This window comes from Brassica oleracea, chromosome C2, assembly GCF_000695525.1.
Source record: "Brassica oleracea var. oleracea cultivar TO1000 chromosome C2, BOL, whole genome shotgun sequence".
In the NCBI taxonomy this organism is placed as follows: domain Eukaryota; kingdom Viridiplantae; phylum Streptophyta; class Magnoliopsida; order Brassicales; family Brassicaceae; genus Brassica; species Brassica oleracea.
Genome location: NC_027749.1, coordinates 16,905,215 through 16,905,439, shown reverse-complemented (window position 1 = coordinate 16,905,439; position 225 = coordinate 16,905,215).

Sequence of the window (225 nt, the reverse complement as noted above, 5' to 3'; positions counted from 1 at the left end):
AACAAACCAACTGAGGTTGCACACAACCTCAGCTTATCATACGACACGACCTTCGTCAACATGTGTGCCGGATTCTTGCTTCTTGTGATCTTCTCAAGCACCAACATTTCATCTTCCAACGCTGATCTGATGAAATGATACCGACGATGTATGTGCTTCGTCCGAGCATTGTAAACCGGATTCTTTGCCAAATCGATGGCACTTTTACTGTCACAGTACAACACA